The sequence below is a fragment of the Cyrtonyx montezumae genome, unplaced genomic scaffold (assembly GCF_038088225.1).
Source record: "Cyrtonyx montezumae isolate F1298 unplaced genomic scaffold, pur_monq_1.0 scaffold_3, whole genome shotgun sequence".
In the NCBI taxonomy this organism is placed as follows: Eukaryota; Metazoa; Chordata; class Aves; order Galliformes; family Odontophoridae; genus Cyrtonyx; species Cyrtonyx montezumae.
The window spans coordinates 113,586,315-113,611,259 of record NW_027072034.1 but is presented as its reverse complement, the minus strand read 5'-3'; the positions used below and the strand labels follow the sequence as shown (position 1 = coordinate 113,611,259).

The following is a 24,945-nucleotide window of genomic DNA, read 5'->3' as shown; positions in this document are numbered from 1 at the left end:
CAAAAGACAAACATTGCAAGGCATTTTACCATCACACCACAGTACACTACTGCTACTGAATTTTAAGACAGCAAGGAGACATATTTTCATACAATGTTTAACAAAGCTGTATATATTCAGCTGAAATGTTTAGGTGGTAAAAATCCCTCGAACAACAGATGAAAAATGATAAATTAAAATCAAATTGAAATAAGGCAAGACGGTGAGTTGTCCACTGTCATAATTAGCAATATATTCCCTTACTGAGGAGTTATGTAAACATGTTATCTCAGAGTATTTCTCAGAAATAACTTTCCACCTGTGTGCATTGAAAAGATGTTTGCTATTTAATAGTATCTTCACTGTGAAGAGTCCGCTTTATCAAACAGACACCAGCTTGAGCAGTTTAGAAAGCAAAAATCACGCAGTTACTGTTTAGCAGTTTTCCTTTACATTTCTCATCCTCTGACTCAAAGCTATAAAGACCTGCTCATTGCTTGTTCTGTTCTGTAGTTTCATACTTATGTGAATGGTAAAGAGTCCTGAGTTTAAGAAAAAAAAATAGCTAGAGAAAACGTTGCTTCAAATTTCTGCAGTTGTTATGCAGGTGTAAACACATCCTTTTGTCTATAGAAAACTGTGTTTCCATTTTTAATTAAACATTTGGATATAATATCTTGTACTTGCTTATAGACCATCTTCCACAAACAGTCTCTGATTTATCATTTTCACCATTAGCAAAGCTGATGAATAAATCTAAGCTTGAAAAATGTCCCAAGACAGTTTGACCATCAATATTTTGGAGCTTGAATAGTCAAGCAAGTAGGTATTAATAAAAAAACAGACAAGAAATGGATGAAATCACAGTAGAGAATTAAGAACATGACAGCCATGCTCCAGTCAGAAGTGCAATGAAATCCTGAGTCAGCTCTCCCTTCCAGCCTGGAAGGCATAGAAGAGTAAACTCTCAGCAAGCATGCATCATTTTTTCATCACAGTCACCACCATTAGCTATGCATTTACACCAGCAATAAATGTGAGCCTGCATGCTGTGTTCATAAAAACCTGCACCAGTGAAGGACTCACTGCCACCACTGCCGAAACATCCACCACCTCACTAGGTAATAGGTAGATATTTGAAAATAGGTAGATATTTGAAAATGTTCTGCTGTAAAAGTTATCCAGGTTTTGTTAGAAGTATTAAATCCAAGACATTATCTGGGATGATCTCATCAGGGTTGTAACGCTGGACACACACTGATGCTAACACAGCTGAATATTCTCAGGTATCTTGACCTATCTGGTGTTTTCATAACATCTCAACTCCCTCCTGCAAAATGACACTGTGGCAATCAAAAGACTCATTTGAAATGGAAGCATAAAATCAAAAGTGAACTGAGCTTGGTCTTAAAACTCAGGAATGAAGTAATTTTTTCATAGCTATTATAGTGATTTGCAGAAGGTCTAGCTAATAGTTTTTGTACACTTGAGGTTGCCAGTGTACTATTCCACTCAAGTCCTGTTACTACACTGGACACACAAAGGTACTCTGAGCTGGGAGCTACCGCCTAGCAGATTAATGCTACCCTGATCCATCCCATAGTTTTTCAAGGCAATGTTAGGACTGTCTGCCTCGTCTCGTTTCTGAAGAAGAGAACGCATATAAGGCACTGTAAGTACTCGATTGACAGTATGCAACAAGGTAGAAAAGTTAAACTGATTGCACTGCACTTGAGTTTTACAGTTTTAAGTAACTGGCAGAGTGCTCTGAGCTGATGTCTAGGCACTTTTTATTTAATCTAAATCAAAATAAAGAAACATAACACATAACGAGGTCTGTGACTCTGGGATGAGAGATCACCCAGGGAACACTGCAAGGAACACTGCAAGGAACATTGCTGTGCTCTGAAGGAAGTAGTGCACTTTTCACAGCTGCAATAAATAATAATAAAGCTATAATTTTTTATTCTTCATTTGGGGTTTCTGCTTTATTTTTGGGCCTTGGCAGACTCAGACAATGTATTTTTCCTATCTTTGTCAAGCCTTTTACCTCAGACTTTCTTTGCTGATAAAGCCGTACCAAAGAAATAAAAACAACTTACAAAATTCCACTGTCCACAGAACACGAACCTGAATATTATTTCACGGTTGACCACGGCCAATGACTTATCATCACAGTAGGTAAAACAGTTTGGAAAACTTGACAAGTTACGAACTCTGGATTACTGAGTGCTTCTGCATATGTGAAGGTGCCTGCATGTTAGGCAAGAGATATCATTAAACCTAACTGTCCTCCAATAAGTACAGCTCCTTAAGATACAGGAAGAAATAAAGCCTATAGAAAGCAACCCAGCAAAGTTTATTTGAAAGGAGAGGGACTGAAGCAGAGCAATTTTCTTACAGACAAAGCCTAAAGGATGAGCATTGGCACCGAGTTCCTAGCTCCGTTGTTGGGAGACTGGGAGAGATGAGAGTCCTGAAAAGGGCCCAGAGGTACAGAAAGCTTGCTGGGTGAAGGGCACAGTTTAGCCAGAGGTTAACTGCAGGGCTGGATAAGAGAGAAAGCTGCAGAATAAAGGAAAATCGCCCTGATTGCGAAGACAAATGCAGAATCAACGATCCTAAGCTTCTCCAATGGCTTTGCCTAGAGCTGAAATGCTAAAAGCTAGGATGCTAAAAGCTAGTAGGAACTGACCAAAACAAGGAAAATTCTGTAGCACAGTGTGGGGTGGGGGCTTTTTTGCCTTAATTTTTTTACATTTCTTTTGCTTTCCTAAGTACAGATGTCTTGTCTTTTGGCATCTTTACAAGGTCTATACGTTTCCATGCGTTTCAACTACTATTTTTCCCCTGCCTAATAGCATGGAATGCCTTTACAATGACACAACCGATGTCAGTGAGCTCTAGGCTGCTTCTGAGATAAGAAGAAGTCACGCTGCTCACAGATTAATGTTTCAGTCTGACTTCACATGCAAGAAAACACCAGACTCCCTTCACATTTGCTCACATTTGAAAATCTGCATTATCAGTGCACTCTCTGAGAGCTAGCAACGTAACAATTTTAATCAAAAAGCCAACATTCTGCAGGAAAAAAAAAGTCAGAATAATAAATAAACAAAATTACTTGATGTTCGCTCCACAGCAATGAAGAGCAGTATAGAGAGCTGTATGGACCTAAGGAGGGAAGGGTAGGGAGAAAGATAACAGCAGTCAGGACTCTAATGACACAGAAGCTGTGTGTAAGCAGATAAACTATCAGTTTTCTTTTGTCGCTCTAGGTCAGTTTTAATCATCTGTCACCCCAGTACTCCGTGTGCATTGCTCAGCTGAATGCTCCGGTAAACACTGGTTATATGGGTGGCCATAACTGAAGTCCTTTTAGTTAACAGTTGAGTACTTTCAGTTACATACCTACACAAGTAAGTGCTAAGGTATCCCACAACACTCTCACATTCTCCAAGACAGCTTTTTCTCCTACCTCTTTTTGTAAATAATTGTAGCTGGAAGTAGAAACCTTTGCCCAGATAACTTTCCAAATAGTGGAATATAGACTAAGCAATTTATTTCAGATCTATGTACCTCAAACTTCTTCATTCTACTGTGACACAAGGCAATTCAGAGCTTACATTATGAAGTTTCAGCAGTAGAATGTTGTGTCATTGAAAAATGTCCCAGTGAGGACTGTCTCTCTCAAACAAAACCGACATCTACCGTCAGTGTATTTGGAAATAATACACATCATGCACGAACACTATACCCACAGAACCTCAGATTTGAAAAGTCACTCTGAAGTTTCTAAATGTGAGAATGATGACCTCTTGTCCAGTCTTTCCCTTGCGCACGATGACAGGGTCGCTAACTTTATGACCACTATTTTTTTCCACCATGGTGCTCACAGCTGTGTCAGTTCATCATTCAATTTGTAGCCCCTCACGCCTCACACAAAAAAAGGACTTATTTCCTCACTGGCCTATGATGCTCCTCGCTATAACACTTGCATGTGGCACAGATGATCAGATACTTATTTTTCTAACTTACTGAAGGAAAAGGTGATACTATCAGTTTCTCTTTACAGGCAAAGCAGAGAGGTTTGGAGTCCTTAACACAAAAAGAAAATACTAGTTCTCGTTGCACAACTGAGAACCAAAAAACAAATAAACATCTTTTTTGGCACTTAATTTGTTCACAGAACAGGCCTATTCACCTGCATAAGAAATTGTATATGCTTAGCATTTCTGTAAATCATATCTTAAGTCTGCAAGCTGTAATCACAGAAAATTAAAAATAAATAAGTAAATACAGTTAGCACTCACTTGTAATAGCTTTGTTTTAAGAAGATCATGTAATGAACTCAGTGGTGGAAACTATTTTCCAGGGCAGACTCAACTTCATAAACTAGAGGGGTCCCATTTCTTTCTATACTCCCCGGCCTTGTTTGTGACACACCTTCCAGTCTCTTTAATTAACTGAAGCAGAAACACAAGAACCACTCACTGCATTGCTGCATTTGCTATGCACTCAAAAATGAAGGCACAGGTTTGTGTCTCAGAAAGTTAGTAATTGCACTGTCAATGATGGCATCACGTTGCATTGCTGCAGAGAGCTGTTTATGTGTTGGCTGAGTGAATTTAATTCTGCTACTTCTAACTGGGATAATAGGGATGGTAAACAGTAAAAGACTCTGTGAAAGGAAAAAGTACGTAGCAACATAATGCAGGAAGAAAGAGGGAGGGAAGCTTTAAACACCTTATGCATTGTTTCTGAAAATGGATATGGCTCACTTTAATAGTTTGTTTTTTCAAATGAAACATTAAGAATGTTAACTTCTTACAAAACTTAAAAGAGAAGCCCATAAGTCTTAACGTGACTTACTCATTTCCCTGACAAGAATACAATGTCTTTTGTTTTTTCCTTTTTTCTATCTTCTTTTCATTTTTCCTTTCCCTGCTTTGCAATGTTTTGGCAAAATATATGCCAAAATGACTAAAAATAACATTTCTTCACTTTCCTCTGGGAGTGGAGATGTAAGAAAATAATGTCTTATCAGAGTAAGCACTGAGTGAAAATAAGATTTTATCAGGGACTTGGCTCAACAAAGATAACGTGTTATCAAGAGGAGAACTTGGCAAAGATAACACGTTATCAATATCAGGAGTAAAGCCTGGGGAAAATAATGTTTTAATACCTATTAGATTCTAAATAAGCCATCTGTGCTCTTGATGAATTGTTATTTTCTCCAAACCCCATTTCTGTAAAGATGTTGATTTTTTTGGCAAACTACTTATTTAACAGTTGGGGAAGGGGAGGATATGGGAGAAAAGAAAGCTTTTTGATGACAGAGGGATATTCTTTTTCTTCAAAAGCTTGTCAGTGTGACAACTCGGGAGACTCAAACTTTCAGATACCAAACAGGTACAGAAGGGAAAATTCCTAGAACAAAGCTCTGCAAATATATGTTAGAGAATCTACGACAAGAGGGTCAATATCTCTTCTGTTCTTGACCACCATATCCAGGCTCAACAGGTGCTCCTGTAGTATTTTTGGAAGAAGCACTTGCCTACAGAGCCAATGGCCAGCCATCAGTTAGCAGTACCTTTTGGCCATAACAGAGCACATCCCTGTTATTAGTGGTCAGCTGGGGGCACAAACAAAAGATCCCTTTTAGATCTGTTGCAGACATCATCGCACTCAGCTAACCATTAGCTAGAGCTGACCCAAAGGGTCACATCACACTTATCTCCAGCAGTTCAAAGCATCCAATCCAGTTTAAACGGTCAGAGGAGGTGGCTGCCTCTGCCTTGAAGCAATCCTCCTACTATGGTGGCAAAGAAGAACCACTGTCTAGTGGGCAAGTGTGCCCTGAAGCTGAAATCTTCTGCAAGTCGTTAATAAATCTTCACAGTTACATTCTGGATGAATTTAAATAAATTGTGACACCTCCTGGAAAGTGAGCAATCCAATTTATAGTAGGATGGACTACTAACTGCCTTAAATGGCAGAATGGGGGTGAATACCACGAAATATTCATGGGAATGGGCAAGAAGGGAATAATTAGATGAGAATCTAATCTGTGGGGGGAATACAGGAGTCTGCTGTGAATAACAAAGCACACTTCGGAAAAGATATATGAATGATATCTGTAGGCTAAGTATTTGTAGCCAGATGAATCTCCCTGGAGTACAAGTGTGGGAGGGACGACAATGGGAACTGTTAATGTGGAGATTTCCTATGAGGGAGCCGCATTACTTTTTTCATTAACCATTTGGTTATGCCCAGAGATTGCTCTATGCTCAGGTGCGAACTTGGTGTACAAGTAACCTCTGAGGCCATCTCTAATGTAAAGCATACACCCAAATGCATCCCCATAGATGTATGCAGAACTGTGACTATCATTCACAGCAGTGGGATTCACAAACTATCCTGCGTTGGCTTCTGCTCATTAAAACACCGTGGAAGGAAAAGGAAGGGAAAAAGTTTAAAATTCAGCATTTTCTACTGTTCTTTAGGAATACAAGAAATAAATATCTGTAAGCATAGAAATGATTAAAAATATGTATAGTTTTCTACCACTGTCACAGTAACCACAAGGATGAAACAAGTACACTCAATCAAAGCTTGGTAGTATTAATTCAGAGTCTGATGCTGATGATTTGCCTCAGCTGTTCAGCAATAGACTCCAGCTGATAATTATTAAGTTAAACTTTTGAGCAGTATTTGCATATGTAAAGCCCGCTTTCCCTGCTGAAGCAACAATGGGTGCTATAATGCATTTCCTGATTGTACAGCACTTGGATTTGGGGAACCTGGGCACGAGAGTCTGCTTTGCATATCCTTCCTTACTCTCATCAGGCAGACCATTCAGAAGAAATGCACTTACGCATACTGATGTCTACAAGCTGGAAGAAAAAACAGTGCTAACCCTGCATAACAGTTACAATGCAGTCATCCATTTCAACCAGAAAATCTCTAATAATATGAGGCAGGGCTTTGCATATATGTTGAAACATTTACCGAAGTTTCACTGAATCCTTAAAAAAAGTTTTAACTGTGCCAAGAGGGATGGATCATGTTAAAAGACGTGGTTTAGAGCAGTCATAGGCATGGGTTGATGGTTGGACTAAATGATCTTAGTGGTCCTTCCAACCTTAATGAGTCTATGACACCCAAAACGCCAGTAGACAGATCCAGTCAATTATTTCCTAGATGGCCAATGACCTCTTGAAGTGGCTCCTTCCTCCAAATGAATACTATCATTATAAGGTTCTCTCTTTAGTTTTATCTCATCTCACTTTCTCCCAAACATCACTTCCTGAATATGACGCTTGGGCATCTGTCATTGCTGTGTTTTCCTGTAAACTGTATTAAGAATCCCCATACACATACAATGTGTAAATTACATTTATGTCTGCAGTTCTCCACGTTTTCCTAACTACTTGATAGCTGAGGCATGACCAGACCTGCTTAATATTGGAACTTACAGGCATGTTTCCTTTAGGAATATGAACATGTGCAAAAGAATTAGAAAGATCTTTATGTAATCTGTAACACAATTACTTTGGATATAAGGAAGAAGCCTTTTACAGACAGGGTGGTGGTTGCCCAGAGAGGTGGTGGACAACATCCAAGGTCAGGCTGGAGGGGCTTCAAGCACCTTGATCAAGCTGTAAGCAAGCATCCCTGTTCATTGCAAGGGAGTTGGACCAAATGGTTGTTAAGGATCCCTCCCAACTCAAATGATTCTATGATTCTACCTGACCCTGTGTAGCACCTTTACCATTGGACTTAAAAGCCCACCACAGGCTTACTACTGACAACCTGAATGATTTATTACAGGTATCATAGAATAGGAAAGTGTAAGATCCACGAGAAGATGTCTTAGTTTGGCTTTGGTTAAAATGGAGGTGGATTGCACAAAGGTGATGCAAGGAAGTGCAGGTGGTTGGACCCTCTGAAACCCAGCATTTAGCCTCTTAAGTGGTAGCTTCAGATTCAGCTGTAGCAGTTCTGCACATGGCTAGAAGTCACCAGGTAGCACTATTACGTGCAAACCCAAAAGTTGATTTTCATTACATCTACAGAAATGCTGCAGCATTGTTTCAGGCTGGTTGGCATCACTGAAACCTAGTGGAAAGAGATTTATACCCTTTAATCTCACCTGGCACTGAGATCCAATCAGAGCACCAGAGCACTGGTATTCTGATAGAGGCTGCTGGAAAAGGAGATGGTCTGAATACTGACTGACCATCAAGGATTGCTCAAGGATCAAGAAAAAAACATCACAAATGACTTGCTTCACAGGAACCAGATCCTTACAAACCTCCAAATCTGACAGAACTCTGGCCAACAACAACAGATACAAGCACATATATATAAAGTAAAACAGAAAGGACAACTTCTCAAAGCAATCATAGTAACAGAATTGCTCAAGCTGGAAAAGACCATCAAGATCATCAAGTTCAACTGCAACCATACTACCCTAACTTTAACAACTCACCACTAAATCATGTCCCTGAGCATCATCCAAATAGATTTTAAACACGTCCAGGGATGGTGACTCAACCACCTCCCTGGGGAGCCTATTCCAGAACTTAAAAACACTTTCTGTAAAGAAGTTTTTCCTGATATCCAACCTAAACCTCCCCTGGCGAATGATCTCTCTTCTTTCTAAATGAATCTGAGGATTACACATGCAGACAGAAATATTGCAAGTCTGTATTTCTAGTTTAATATTATATGAAATAACATCAGTATTATTTCACTGATGACATAGCAGTGCGTAAGTTATTAATATCTTTTCATCATTGAGAATCTGCTATTTTCCCCACACGTTCTCAGCACTTTTCATGTGCTGCACCTGTCGTTTAAGCCCCTTCAGTCCTGAAGAACAGTGAGGGAAAATGCAAATAACGACACATTCAGAACACATGAAGGCTGATCAGTGTTATGACATTTGTCTTTATTTATGACACGAGATGAAATAACTCACGAGTTAGTTTCCTGTCCTCCTCACGAAGAAAATGTCATAACAGATTGTCATGCATTATGTGTAGCAAAATTTCTAACACATTTTGAAAAAAACAACTGCAGTGGCAATGCAGACAGTAGGTGATGTGCAGTGGCTATGGCATCAGAAATGAAACTTACAGCATTTTAAAATAATAGCTATTAAAATAAGTTATAATAAAATTAGAACAAGAGCTCACTGACATATATCACAGAACCTCTCTCTTGCACTAATTAATTTTTTATCTTAAAAATAAAAAAGTTTTACCATATTAGAGATATTCCTTTTGTAAATTAAGAATGTACAGAACTGATTTTATATCAGTTTTATCATATCAGGTAGGTACAGATTTCATTTCAGACAGAGACCTAGGCTTGCAATGAAAAAACATGAGGAAGTCACTCTTCTTTATGACATTCTTGTTCTGTTAAGAAAGCAAAGAGAGCAGATCAAGCATATAATCTCAAGTGAGAAAAAGACAAAACCCAGTGACTTCAATGAAAACAAACATACGTCTAATATGCATGCAGCATGGTGGTTTATTTATACTGTACCATAAATGTACACAGTGCTGTATTGCAATAGGTCAGAATGTAGGCTGTATCCCCTGTGCCCCATCACAGTCCAGCAAAGCTTTCTACGCAGCAAGCAAATCAAAATGTTCATTTTTTATTAGCCACAAGTACCAACTTGTTAAATATCACCAGCCAACAGCAAGATTTAGATGTTTTGCCTCCTAAGACTTTGTCTTGTAGCAGATGAAGTTTATCCTTTGAGACTAGCTCAGATTTCTGCTCCAGTGCACAGTAACATCTTAATATATTTTTAGGATTCTATGTAAAGACCTTAAAGAATATGCCTGTTCTTGTGTAGGATGACATGAGAGTAAAACCCCTGTGACACACTTGCTACTGTACTAAAATACTGTTGCTTTACATAACCAGGGCAGCAGAGCTCAATATTCCTGAGATCTGTACACATTTAGGCAAACTCTCTCTAGCTTTTATTTTTTGTGGAATACATCTGTCCTTTTCTAAGTTTCACTATCTCCAGGAATTTCTCTCAAAAGGATAATATATTGTGGGAGACCTCCTCAGTGAGTGAAATGAAATATAAATGAAATAAATGAATACAAATGAAATACTACATGTGTCATTTTTAATGATTCTTTATTAGGGAGCCTGTGATTGAGGGTGAGTAGCCATGGGATTTCCACAGTAACGTATTCTATGAACAAATTGATGTCTATGACAACTTTTCTGTGTTTGGCTAAAGAAAATAGAGGCATTGTGTTTAGACATGAAACGTGTATGTTATTTTTGTCAAGATACACACCCCCAAAAATAGCTTCCCTACTCATCTATTCCCATTTTGTTCTAGGAGAAGGAAAGGATCTTAATCATTGTTAATCATTATCTGTAGTCAGATATTCTGCATTAGCTTGAATAACCCTAGACACAGAAATCAACAGCTAAGAACTGCCATGGGAAAGGTGAAGGGGAGAATGCTAAAAGGACATGGCTTGATTCACTCTTCTTTCTCTCTGAGAATAGGCTGTCACAATAAATACACTTCCATCATATGAGGAAACATGGTCTTCTCTTTTCTAAAATATGACCATCTGCCCAAGAAAAGCTGAGCCAGACAATGGAATAAAAATACTTTGTGGTATTACTATCTGGTTTACTTTTTAAACTATGCCTTTCTTCCAGTCTAAACTATCACTAAAATACTACAGGAATTGAGTTACAGTAGCTGTGCCTGCGTGCGTTCCTTTGAGAAAGAGCCCACATTTTAATCCGTATATAATATATATTCTGTCGCTTGTCAGGACATTTGAGCTGGTTTGAGAGACAGCCTTTTCTCTTTTGAGAAATCATAACTAAAACAAGCATATATTGAAAATTCCTTCTTTCTTTTCCTGAATAATCTCACTGAATCCAATCAATGGGAAACCTATTATTCCAAGTTTGCCTGAAGACCTATACACTATTACGTGACAGTCATTAAATCTTTTTCCAACTTCAAAGATTAGGAAGTACAAAACATTTAAGGGGAGTGAGCAAAGAAGTTGTTGTCAATGTTCAATATTTCTAGTTCTTAAAAGTGTATTTAAAGCCTTGATATACTTTATATTTACTGGGAAGTAGAATACTATTGGTAGATGACAAAATATCAGTGCTCACTGCTTGTTTGTTTCCTTTGCAGTCAGATCTCATTTTCATCTCTGCAGGACAAACAAAAAGCACGATCCATGACAAAATGCAAAACTAAGGGGACAGAGCTCTTAAAAACTTCTACTTTCAGATACTACAAATTATGATGTTTTTACACTTTGAGCTAGCAATACTTTTTTATTATTAATTATTATGAAGACTGTTAAAATGACTTGTGCTTTATTATGGAGAGTGTATTCTGTAACAGCTGACAAATCACCTGAGGTGGGTAAACAGAAGGGGCAGCACTTGTGACATGCTTTTGATGCGACTGTGCAATCATCAATTCAGCCTGAAGAGTATTTACAGAAACAATTGTAATTGTTGTCAGACATTTTACGTAGCGCGAGGTAACCTGTCACAGTCCACAGCATAAATTTCACACCTTCAAGACAAAAGTATTAGGCAAGATAAATACGCACAAAAGAGATGTATTTAGCATCAATCATGTGAATCATAAATTGGGTGTTTTTTTAATTATTTATTTTTTAATTGGAATTATCCTTCAGAGAGCTATGCAGGCAAGGTTGTACTGAAAAACATGGTGTTATCTCACCAGTACACATAACAGGGTATTCTAATTCTCCATTTTGGGCACCAAAAAGGTGTCAAGATCCCAAGAAAAAAAAAATTCTGAAAAAAGCGAAGTGGTATTAATTTAATTCTATCGCACTACAGCACTCAGAAAGCAGAAGTTTAACTCTGCCAAGAATATAAAACTCCAAATCTGTTAGACATCAATTACTGTACATTTTATTTCACTGCTTTCCCCTTTCCCTCTTGGATTTGTTTTTCTTTCTATACTTCTCTTGTTCAGTTACTCCGGATCTGGTTCTTAATCAGGTCCTGATGAACCTCAATGCCTAAATTTCAGAGCCCACCATTCCCCAATTCCCTTCTTCATTCTGAAATTTCTGCAAAATTCTATATTCATTCTGTGTGTGGCTGTGCAGACTGTAATCCCTCATAATAGGCTGATGCTGATCCTGCTGTATGGATTAGCCAGTGTAAAATGCTTATGTAATGAATTTTCATCAATTCTCGCCTTCTCAGTGCCAGGCAGCCCAGGTATATCTAATCTAACTGACTGGCTTTTATCAGCTGCACACAAGAGATGTGAAAATAAGTCTCATTTCAAGCCTCAATCGCACGGCTACAACCATGTTATTATTTATTTTACTTAACAGAATGAGTGCATGGGAGGAATTCTACGGTACACTCTGTACTCGTATATCATTGGATTTTGTACGGTGCGTATTTCTTTGAAAACTGTGGAATGACGATGCTTTAATGCTTGGTTTTGATTATTTCTGTTTAAAAGAGAAAAAAAATATAGCTGAACTTCAAGTGTAATTCTGCTGCTTTCTTCTTGTGAAATCTATATCCCCATGCCAGATGGTGTCTGAGTTATCAAAGTTATTACCCTAAACTCAATTAGGGAAGAATGAAAGTAATTAAATAGGGGATGAAGTGACAGAATTATTCAAGGCATAAAGCATCTAATATAGGTAAGCATTCTCTGACTTCAATAGAAATTCATCCGTAAATTCAGCCTAAAACAAAAGAGCTGAGCCTTGACTTTCAAATAAAATCCAGTATTTGCTTAAGTGGGCACATCTCCCAGTGAAATAGTATTCTAGAGAAGGTGGGAGTCATTTCTGTATACTAGAGGGGCCATCACTCGCAATCAGCAAATGCAGTCTGAGACAGTTATTGTCCAAATGTTCCTGAATCTGCTGTGGGATGGCTTTTCAGGCTGCTGTGTGACCTCAGGAATGCCTGTCTCCTTTCTTCATCTTGGCTGTTTCAAACCTACCACAACAAAAAACAATTACAGTAAATACTTTTTACCATAAAACCTGTAAACTATAGCACACGGAGGTGCTATTACCCCTGAGTTTATTTTTATATTTATTCTTTGTCTCTCTATTTGGCAGTCCTTTGGTGAAGTAAATCTGAACAAGTTGGCACTGAACTATGGGTGCAACTGAGAGACGGAGTTACAGGTTTTAAAATCAATGGCAAAGCAGCTAAAAATATTATTAAATCTACTAATGGCACTCTAACTAGAAGAGAAATATCTAAGAAATCTTGATGAAAACAAATCATTTTTAGTTCTCAGAACTACTCTCAGCACAGCTCCTACTGCGAGAGTCATGCAGTTGTGGATAAGACTGATCAGGATCATTTATTAGTGCCCTGCATGCTGTTCATTCATGGTCTCGAACAGAGATAAATATTTCCAAAATCTTAAGTTATGTGTAGGTTGGGCAGGAAGATATGGGAATGCTTGGAATTGGTGTTGCACAGATGAAAGAAAACAAACATGCACTGAGTACAGGCATATCGTTTGTGCTCCTACTACCAGCAAATTCCTGGCATGAAAGGTAACAAATAAAATCCTAAGAAAGCATGAATCTCTTGTTCCCTTCAGTGGGATTGGAAGAGCTGAGAAGGAGAGGGACTTTAGGTATATATACACTGGTGTCACACTCTACCACATCTAACTCTACCACATGTGTGGTTTTCAAGTACAGAAAATCTGGGAAATACCGGAATTACTCTGCTTTTGTTTGACTTCATTTACAAGATAAAACAAGACAAAAATTAGTCCTGAGATGTATGCAATAACAACAGCTCCAGCTTGCAGAGACAATGGCATATCAGACTGTACTACCATGATACCTGTGCCTTAGGAGCTCCCAAACTCTTTTCCATACCTCTATAAAGGATAGGATAATTTTTAATTCAAGCCACTTAATAACTGATTTTAGCAAAGGCCCACAGAATTTTAAAACTTACACAAGAAGGGAAGAGTGGGAATGAGCAGTTGCTTGGGACACGTGGCAGGAGTATGGGCAATGAGTAAGAACCTCATAAATAAGCTAGACAAAGGATTCAGTAAATCTACCTTTGGTTACATAATTCTATCAACCGTGTGTCCTGGTTTTGGCTGGTATCATTTTCTTCTTAGTAGCTGGTACAATGCTGCGTTTTGGATTTAGGATGAGAATAATGCTGGTAACACAGCTATGTTTCAGTTGATGCAGAGTACTGCTAAACAGAGCCAAGGACATTTCAGCTTCGCATGCTGGCCTGCCATAGCAGTTAGGAGTGCACAGTGAGATGGGAGGGGACAGGCAGGACAGCTGACTCACAATGGCCAAGGGGATATCCTACATGGAGTCAGAAATATGATCCAGGAAGAGAAGTAATGCTAATTCGTGCCAACTGGAAGTAAAACCTGCTGACAGCAGGAGGTTTGGATTTGTATTCTGAAGTGCAAAGTGCCTGACTTCTTAAGGAGAAACTTTGAGAAGAGATCAGAAAAGAAGCTACTGAGATGAGCTGGTGAAAAAATAAGAACCAGAAAGAACTCACATTGATTCTTGTGCACAGGAGAGCACAACAAAAAGATGGTGGTAAGGGTGACAGCTGTGCTTGCCCAGGTAACCTAACTTCCCTTCCTACAATACTCATAGTAAGCGCTTCTCAGGGGAATAAACCTTACACAGCCTTTGAAGGTTTATAAAGTCAGTGATGAGAAAAAATGGAGAAGAACTGACAAGTAGACTTCTGTATGTCTGGGGAATTGATCCACCCTGGTTGCAGACACGATGCTAGGGTACACATGGGACTGGCATATGAACATTATATGCATGTCTACAAAATGAGAACAAAATTCCATCTGGAACTTTGATCAGTTTAGTTGCAAGATTATTGAATGTACAGGAAGGTCCTATGAATTCCCATGGCTGATGACGTATGGAACTTTGCAAAAGGTGTATGAAATTAGCAACTTATTCCACTGAGCAAAAAGGGCAGACTGTAACTTGTTCCCTCTCTGACCACTCCTAATATATCAATTAAAGCTGCCAACGCAGCACAATGACTGTATATTGCTGACTGAATTTCAACGCATGGAAAATCTGAACACAGAGCAGTCCACAATGATGATCTTACGTGTGTGTTCTGGAAGAAGAGCTTAAACTATTAGGGCAATGGAGTATGCAGAGTGCAGTGAAGCGCTGTGCCAAGAAACATGAAAATTGGTAACGTGAGGTCACATTTGATATGTTCCTCCATAAAAGGAAAATACCAAAAGAGACAGAAAAAGGAATAAAGCCAATTTAGAACTGAGAACACATGAACCAGGAAAAAAAAAAAAAAAGTATAATAAAACAGCAGCCGTGGGGCTGTTGGGATGAGGAAATAAAAAGTACATGAGTTTAAGACAAGCGTAGCACATGCTGACCTTAAATTTAAATTTTAAAAAGAAAAGGCTTGTCCAGCAGACTTTTGATTCATTTACTGAAGAAAAAAGCAGTTCACATACTCTAAGACTACTAAATTTTAGGGGAATCTAAAAAATGCTTGTTTTATACTTGCTAAATTCCCCTATCCCAATTACCGGGTACAATAAAATCCTTGAGAAATAGTACACTAGTTCCTAGTTTCTGCAACATTTGATTTTCTCAGAAGTACAAGAAACAAATATAGAACAATGGAAATAACTACGTAAGAGCAATTCTCCTCAAGCAGTGACATATCACCATGCACTTTCTTTGAAAGAAAAAGGAAATAACTAACTTCAGTGGAAGCAGCACTAGTAAATCCCTTTAACTGTAATTTAGATGAGGGGGAATTCTACCACGCAGATAACAGGTCAGAATTACTAAGACAGCTGATTGAGAACTCTCCCACAACAGACTGTTGCAGAGAGCTGTTCTAACAGAAATATTCTCTTATCATAATTTGAACAGTTTTTTTTTTTACTCACTGTGAAAAACAAGTCTGGCGATCAAAAACTTTATTTTAAATTTTCTTTGCTCCTTATTCCTATCTCCAGCGTAGACCCAGGGATAGAGAAATAACGAGACAGATTAAAATAATAATTATGGATGCTTTTCTATGTAAGGAAGAATGAGACTATTTAATTACAAACAAAACAAAACAAAACAACAGGGCCAATATTGATACTTCTGAACGAAATTCTGTCCTCTGTAATATTTTCCCTTTCTTCCTAATGTTTTGACTAAAATGCTATCTTAAAGATCACTGAGATGATTTAGAAGTGCATTCCATTCAAAGAAATAGCTGCTGAGGAGCCGAAGAGGCATGGAAATACCACATTTTCAAGAAAAATTTGTTGCCTACAATGCAAGTAGGTACACCTTCAGGCATCTATCCTTTCTAAAATAGCTTAAATGACTTTAAAAAGAAGGTTCTAACCAGCTAACTCTGCTCATGAAAATAGGACTTGATATTCTCTTGAAAATGCTTTCCCAAGACTATTTACAAATTCACTCTGACAACCTGGTACCAGCTAATGCTCAGCAGGCAGACAAGCCTCAGGAAATGCAACAGAATTGCAAAGGAGAAAACCCACAAACCTAGAAAATGCTGTACATCTCAATGGCTGCTATCACATCCACATCCACTTTGACCACGTCCACTGCTAATATCAATGTACAGACCCATTAATAAATTGATAATGATAAGGTTGAAATTAAAAGTGAACATCTTTTTTTTCTGTTTTTAATACATGAGAGAAAGTATTGCCTTGTCCTACATAGTGCTGGTTGGCTTTGTGCATGTAACACAATACAGTATCTCAGCACCAAAATATGAATTCTGATGATGGGAGCTACTCTCAGGCTGCTCAGTTCATCTTAATGACTCTGAGGATGCCCATGCTCACAAATTTCATAGCCAGAAATGTCCTGTGCCACTGATTCAAAGATAACAAGCAGCAGTGAAGCTGTTTGAAAGAAGATTATCAGACATCCTTACAAAACTGTATGCACCAAACACCTTTATGTGGATTGTGGATACAGAATGTGGATATGTAATAGTTACAAAAAAACTTTTCAGAAGAACAGCTCATTAACTTCTTCAAGATCATGTTAATTAAATTGAAAATGTTTCTCCTTTGCTTCATGAACTCCAAATACAATAGGCGGCCCTAAGAGTACTTTTTTCACAGCGGAGAAGAGGAAAATAAACAAACAAACAACAACAAAACACTAATGATTTTATATGACAGTTTTAAAAGCCTTGCTCCTTTGGTAACAAACTAGCATCCAAATTTTTGTTCAGGGGATTTTTCAGGCTTTCTAGGCAGTACACCTAAGCTCCTGAGGAGACTTCTTGAGCCATGAAATGGAGTATGAAAATGTTTAATCCCTGACTGAACTATTATCCTTGTGGAAGCACTGAGTACATACAATTACACCAGAAAAAAACTCATGTTCACTAGCAGTACATTTCACTGTTGGGAAGCAGTTTATTATATCAGTACAGAGGGTTGTTTTTTTTTTTACTGGTACAGTTGCTTCCATACTAGAAATGCTTTATTAGTGTAACACACAAATGCTTGCATACCACTGAAGAGCTCTTCGAAAAGGCACTGATTCTACCACTGAGGTATGCAAGATTCCTCTGACAATTTCCTTCTTTTACAACTTCACAAGTCAGATTTTTGAACCATCAATCCAGTGCATATATATATTTGGGAATTGGAATGGGATTTTTCAGAATGGCTCTCATTAGTTGTAAGATTAAATGGACACTGCCCGAATCACCCTGATAGCTCTAAATCTACCAGGTAGTCTATTTCCCTACCTCCTAACTCGCTAAGGTACAATTGAAAACCATATTCCTAGTCAAAACAAATTGTCTGCAAGACTCCCAAAACATGAAGGCCAAGAAAAATCTAAATTCTGACAGCAATTGAAAAGATAGTCAAAATGCTCTGGCTATTTTAGCTTTCTCAACATTTAATGTTACATTTACATTTGGTGTTTATGGTATTTAGTGTAAGCACTTAGAAAATTATTAGGTAGCCAAAATAATGGGTTTGCTTTTTCTTCAAGTTACAAATTCCACAAAGTATTTTTTTAAGGTCTTTTTTAAAGCTTTCATTGGGAAGTGTTTTTTTACTGCAGTCAAAAAATGAGAATAGCCAATCGTATTAACCTGTGAAGGTATTTAAAACAAAAGCAAGTATCAGAAGAAAATAGGTATATACTGACTGTCTGACTTCAGGCATGCACATGAATGGAAGGCAGGAAGATTGGTCTTGTTGGAGAAATATCATAGTTTTCAGGCACTTCCTATTATTATGTAAACAAATCTATTTTATAAAGAAAAGCATGAATGATATAGAGATACTAAATTCCTTAAAGGCTAAGGTTAGCATCAAAGCAGTATAAACTGGATGTCTTCTATATTATTCCTTCATTGATTTTCTCAGTAAGTTTTTTGTAAACAAGCAGTATACATGAATTTTGGTTACCGTACAAGAGCTAGAAGAGGGACTGCATTAAGTACATGCTACTTCACAGTGAAAATTATATATTAAAAAAAGTTATTAGAATTATCATGTACTTCTATTCAGATATTGCAATGCAATATTGATGCGATGATGGGGTCAGCTGCCAAAAGAAAGATTTGGAAGTACAATCAGAGAAGAAAACATCAGGAAGTGTAGGTCCAAAATTTCCTTAGTTACAATCTATTCTAAGAATTTATCTAAAAAGCTGTAGTAAACATAGATAATATTCCTTTTATAACACTGAGAAAAACAACCAAACTTTTCTCACTTCTGCATGTTCATGTGGTGGTCTGCAGAGGGAGGGAGGGAGGGAGGAAACAAAATGTCTGGAATCTCAGCTGTAATTGCAAATTCACTACTTACAAAATCAGAATACAAGAAGTCTCATATTTTTTTTTGTAATGAATCAGCTACAAGTACAATACTCCATCTTTTTAGCTTAAATGAATTTCATGGTACTATTGGACAAAGCCATCTGCTGCCAATTGTCTTGGCAACTAATTGCATTGCTGCTGGCAGCTACCAAAGAAGAGCACATTGCCATACAGCTGTTACAGTTGCTATAAAGCAGATAAGATAGTTAGCTTTACCAATTCTTCACCTTGCATCTTCTACCCCAGGGTTTGAAGGCTACACCATGGCCAAAATGCCATCGGGCATGCCAGGGAGGAAGGAAGAGGCCACAGAACAATAGGAGACCTCATCCAGTGTTGTGACTATACTGATGGACATGCAACATCCCACTCCTAGCTTTATCCATGCCTAATGGCTTCTGTGAAGGCAGGAAAGAACTGTGTTTAATGGGGCAGCGGGCATATCTTCCCTTCTAGTACTCAGCACTTGTTGCAGTGCTAACGAGGCCTACAACCACCATAGCTATTACAGACTGCTCACCTATGGACTATGAAATTTAGGCATCACTCTTTCCTCTTTCTAGCAATGCTACACAAAGCTGCCCAGACAGAAGATGGCCTGAATGATTCATCTCTCTCTTGAAGAGCTTAGGTGTTGAATCTAGGCAGCCAGCACGAACACAGTTTGTCTTTTTTGTTTTGTTTGTTTTTCAATCTTGGATTTTGGCTAGTACCATTTGATGCATGCAGTGAAGACCCTTGGAAGCTTCCTTCCAAGGAAGAAATGTATGAAATTTCCATTTGTTGTGTAGTGAAGAGTGGGAAGAAATGCACCCAGTCCATGTGACAACCACAGTCTATTACTCAGGAGAACCAGATTATAATGAACTACCATAACAGGAAACAATAGCAAAGCATCTTAACTTTATAATCACACAAGTTTCAGAACACTCGGACTCTCACAACTGTCATAATGTTATGTAAGATCTCAGCATCTGAATGAGTGTCAACATACACTTAACCTTCCTTAAGGTAAAGAAAGACTGAAATCTAGCTTTCTAAAGTTTTTAAAATAACAGTAAATAAACTTCCTTTACCACCATCAAGATATTCTGAAAGAAATCCTAACCCACTGACTCTCATGGTGAAACTTCAGATTTTGTGATACTCTCTCGCTCTTTGCAAAGTCACAAAAATAGATCTGGAAAAAACAAAACAAAAACAACCCAACAACATACAGTCACAGCTGCTTCTCAACTCACCACATTTACTAAATATAGGCGAGGAGGCCAGACTAAGTGCTCTACATCTTTCTACTCTGGCATGTTCTTAGAAGTTTCACGACAAAACAAGTACCAGAAGGAAAGTCACAAAAGGCATAAGGAAAGGCCCGTTAATTGTCAGACAGTACATGTTTTAAAAAGCATAAATAATTTCTGCAGTTCAGGCTGATTTGAAGGATTAGAATAAAATGGAAGTCAATGCTGTGTATTTATAAACTGGCATAGTAAGCATGTCAGAAGTGAAATCAAGAATATGTAGACCTGATGCTTAACAGAAAATAAATTGATCAGGTGGACACAGATTATTTTATAATACACACCCTCTAAGCAGCAAAGGAATAAATGGCAGGTTAAAGAGTGGAAAACACAAAATCTATTACCTTTTCTTACAAATTACTATGACTAGAGCAAACAACTGCTCTGCACGTGTAACTGGATGGACACCAACACTAGATGACCAGCAGGCCACAAAGGATCTCAGACAGTATTAACGGGATTAACTGGATTCTCAGACAGCATTAGCTATTAATAAGAAACAAAAAAATTTACTTTGGGAGAATCCTCTATCTTCTGCCCACACCTGATATTGCTAGTATTGCTGTCTTGCTGCAACCTCCTGCCCATTCCCTCACCAAGCCATGGACCAGAGACTCATGGTATTTATCTCACAGTTTCACATCTAAGAGCGACTATCAGAGCTCCTTCAGTCACTTAGCATGGGAATGCACACTTTTACAAGTCACATTTATCCATTTCTGGACATCACACCAATGCCACAATTTATGCACAGACAAAAATTATAATTGTTAATTAAAATGCACAAAAGCCAAGAACTCCAGAGTTATAGCAGCTGTGGGAAATAGGTCTCTGTCCATTTTGCATGATGTGTTTATTTTCACTTTTTGATTATACTGTTCTTAGGAAGCTGGTCACTAACCCTGGAAAACACTTCTGTGCATGCAATCCATGAGGAAGAAGTGAAAGCAGGCATTGTGGTTACTAGGAAGCTTGAATTTATGCAAGAAGTTAAGCTTATGCAGAACTAGGCCCTTGTATTTCAGAACAGGATGTATTTCACTCTGTACCTTACATATTCAGAGGGACAACAACTTGAGGTTCTGAATTTAAAGTCCAGAAATTCCAAGTCATACATGGTTCCCACAGTACCCATTACTCTTGCCTCTGGTACGTATGCAGTGTTTTGCATTGTTGTTTAAGCTAAGAAATCTATGCCCTGAAGTGTATGTAAAACATTAACAACTTATGTTTCCCACAGCTGCTATAACTCTGGAGTTCTTGGCTTCTGTGCATTTAAATTAACAATTATAACAATACACCAAAGTCCTTTCTTGTTCTGAAATTCAATTCCAGATCCTTTTTTACTGTATATAAACAAAACACTTACATTGATCTCCCACTGAAATAAGCTCCCCTTCTCAGTGCACTCTGAAAATACAGAACATTCTAAAAAGCTGCTGCTCCTGCACAACATCAGATTTACATACCTAACATCTTCTCAAATGTAAGGCTTGTTTTTTCAGCACATCATGGTCACTTGCCCTAGTGAAAGATCATATTCTTGGTGCGTGTGAAATTTTCTAATTTTGACATTTTGAAATTACCAACTCCCAAAAAACAACATCTAAGAAGGCAGTGAATGTGTGAAACGCAGTTTTATCCCCTATCCCATTAAAACCTGCACAGCATTTTAGTTACTCCTTTGTACCTATCACCTCCTCCTCCTCCTTGCTATAAAAGAAGCTTCCGAACAAATAAGTACTGGATGCTTCAGTCCAACAGGTGACTTGTTCAAAAAAATCAGAATTGACAAAAATGTGGATATGGAATAAATATACTTCCTTTTATGTTTAAATAGCACTTGAATACTATTTGCAAGGTGTTTGATCCTCCCTGAGATAAGTAAATTCTTTTCCCTCTTTTTGCACCTAGTGCCATTACATCTGGGCAGACTATCCCTTGTCTTAGTCCAAACCTTTGCTGCTCCTCCTTCTTGCAACATAAGACTAATTCTCTTTTCCTGGAAAATATGTTGGGTTTTTTTTGAACAAATTAAAACTTTCCATTGGGTCTGCATCAAAACTGTAAAACTCTAGTCTCAAGAGTCATGCTTGTTGAAAAACTCTGTGCAGGATACTTAGGAAAAAAAAACATTTTTACAGTTTTAGTTCTTGACACTTCAATACTTGTACTAATACATAAATACTCTGTGTTTATAAAATATAAATCCATGAACATGGAACACTGTTCTTTTTTTGTGATCATATGAGATGAACTGCAGAATGGCACAAATGCTAGAAAATGTATTTCAGAGTAAACTGCTAAAGGACAGAAATTTATTCAGATAAATAAGAGTTAATAGTCAATTTCCCCATATCGTTAAGTACTTATGAAAAAAAATTAAAATTAATTCCAAGAAGAATCTTCTAACTGTAGGAGAATGTGAGAACCAGCAGCTGAAAACTGAATTTCAAAATTCAAGACAGAAACAAGGTACAAATTGTAAGCAGAGAAAGTAATTAAGCATTGGAATAATTAGGACAGATCACTATCAATCTTTGGCCTGTAAAAAATTTAATTTCTGCAGAAGGCACTAAAAATATTCTGTGGCCTTGGTCATGAAGAAGACAATAACTGTGTCATTCTGTGCTATATTAGAAATTGCCTTTATTAGTGATTTTGGTGATCGGGCTTAAGAAGCAACATCAAGCTCAGCGATTTTCACAGTACCATAGCCCCTGCCTAGAGAACCACACTTCTGGAATTTTGAAGAGGAATCTAAAAGCATAAGAATGTCAAGGTTTAGGGTGTATAAACTAAAATACTTCATGACACCTAAATGGTCAGGCTGAATTTCAAAACTCTACTGCACATGCCCATTATGGCTTAACATTATTTGTTGCAACAAGGAAAAAAAGAAACAATATAAATGGTAATGAGAAGATGTCTTTTTCACATTATTTAAAAGTCAGACTAATACTATAATCTTAACAAACAAAGATATTGGGCTCTTCACAATTACAACATAATGATGTCCAGATGGTGTCTGTCTGTAGGGAACAAGAAGAACAAAGGGATTTACAAGCTAAAATTTAGTGAAAAAATCCATCTTGAGGAAGACTGACCTATTAGTGGAGGTGTTGAAAGAGTGACTTGACTACAACAAATAGCACCTATAGAGATATTCTGTTCCACTTTTGAAGAGGAGTCCTCACAACACAGTGAGCAGAGGAGTCTGGAATACGCATTCCAGTGATATAAATGTGAGAAAGAACAGTTCATATAACATAGCCTAAAGGTTTTTCAGTCATCCTCTCTACATTTGTGTGGTTTATTTATTTTAAGAGCTATAAAAAATATGTACCAGCCACTGAGTTATCAATGATAGCTGCAAGTGTTAAAGCTGTTCATTAACAAAATAGACATATGGTGAGTTGGAAAGACAAGATTAGAAAGAGTTTATAATTTTTCCCTTTGAAGCCTCATTGTGTTGCATAGTTGGAAGTGTCACTTTAGTCATCCTAAAGTAGAATTATTGCACAAAGACATATGCATTCCATTTTTTGTAATGCAATACCCTTATGTGCAAATTCCACCCACAGTGTTCAAATGCAGGCTTACAATGGGACTTCAGAGAAAAGTGGTCTTCAACAAAGATGATTCAAGCTAGAATGGTATACCCTTAAATAAAGCATCTGAAATATAACTGAAAGAATGAAGGTAGCTAATATTCTGATGGCGGAAGAAGACAACGTAGCAAATAAATACATATTGGAAAGTACTGCATGCTTGGAAAATTAAATTACTCAGAGTTTAACTGAATTTGACCTCTTTCATTATTTAGAAATTTAGAAGTTTTGTCAATTTTGTACACGGTAAGAGCCATGATTTACCATAACAGCGAGTTGCAACGAAGACATATTTCAGAACTTGACTTTTATTAAGAAGAACATAAAACAGAATATATTCTAACCAGTGGCCTATATTAAATACTCAGGGAACGACTGTGCTCAAGAATAAAGGATGGAATTTGTCCACAAACAGCCAAGAACACTACATAATTCCTATCACAAAGGATCAGCTTTTTTACTGGCTTGAGTATTTATTTTGTGCCAGTACACAAAAGAGGTAAAGAAAATGATCATGACGACGTTTGGGTCTGACACACTGATGCCAAATGCATTAAGTGCACTTAAAGTAATGAAAAAGTTAACACAAACATTAGTGGATAGAAAATTAATTGATGGGAATATAATTAAAGGCACATAGCCTTTTTAGTCTTTTTGAATATTGATCTGCTCTGATCAGACTCATTTTCATTTTTATCAGATTTCAAGTTGGTAAATATAGAATACTGTGCAAATACGTTATTGTACAGATAGATTAAGACATCTGCAAGTTATCTGACCTCATAACTAAACTTCCTCTTGGAAAGTTACAATTTCAAGACATCTTATCCTAAAAACTGGCTAGCTAAACAGATTACAGAAACAGGTATCAACTATTGGATGCGTATTAACTACTGAGACCTCGGAATTATCAAAAAACTATTGGTTCCTACTCAGTATGTCTTTGATACTTTGGAAATAATAGTAATGCATTTTACTCATGACACAAATTGAAGAGTGTAAATCACGCTAAAGACAGGGCAGTCCTGTCCCACACAGACAAAAGACAGTCCACTCACAAAGCTCTGCCTTTGAAACCATATGGGTAGACTACTATTTTGTATTTTGGAAAACAGCAATCATGGAAG

At 37.6% G+C, this 24,945-nt stretch overlaps 1 protein-coding gene across 1 annotated transcript in view; it reads right to left on the bottom strand.

Annotated features, from left to right (window-relative positions):
* LARGE1 (LARGE xylosyl- and glucuronyltransferase 1) overlaps positions 1 to 24,945 on the bottom strand; it is a 279,675-nt gene that overhangs the window by 154,314 nt on the left and 100,416 nt on the right. The gene's annotated exons all lie outside the window — the stretch shown is intronic.